Raw genomic sequence first — 513 nt, forward strand, 5'->3', positions numbered from 1 at the left:
GGGACAGGAGGGAGACGGGAGGGGGGGTTGTTCAGCTGCTGCTCCAGATTATCTCTGGTCTTTTTCATAAACCTCAGTCTGACTGTGACTGTGGATGAACCAGAGTAGTTCCTGTGGGATCCAGCAGAGGGCGCCCCGGCTACAGCTTCCCCTCAGAGCCACTGTACCGACTGACACAGACACACAAACCACCACAGCAGTGGTTCTCAAACCGTGGTGCACACACCACTGCTGTTCCTTGTTGAATTGAAGTACCAGTTGTAGTACTACTACTACTACTACTACACGGTGTACTGTGTCTCCGTCTGTTGAATACTCTGATGATGTAGATGGAAGGAGAACCCTGTTGGGGTGTACTGTGTCTCCGTCTGTTGAATGTAGATGGAAGGAGAACCCTGTTGGTACATGTGTCTGTGGAACTGGTTCTTGTAACAAAGGAAAAATTGACCAGGCTTCAGAAACAAGGCTGGTTCTCATTTGATCAAATCTCTCTGCTTAATCTCTCCCTCTCTC

The 513-nt window shown here is 49.3% G+C and overlaps 1 protein-coding gene across 1 annotated transcript in view; it reads right to left on the minus strand.

Annotated features, from left to right (window-relative positions):
* Nucleotides 1–513, minus strand: part of angptl2b (angiopoietin-like 2b) — a 16296-nt gene that overhangs the window by 12332 nt on the left and 3451 nt on the right. The window lies entirely within an intron of this gene.

The sequence above is a fragment of the Cynoglossus semilaevis genome, chromosome Z, assembly GCF_000523025.1.
Source record: "Cynoglossus semilaevis isolate Cse_v1.0 chromosome Z, Cse_v1.0, whole genome shotgun sequence".
Taxonomy (NCBI): Eukaryota; Metazoa; Chordata; class Actinopteri; order Pleuronectiformes; family Cynoglossidae; genus Cynoglossus; species Cynoglossus semilaevis.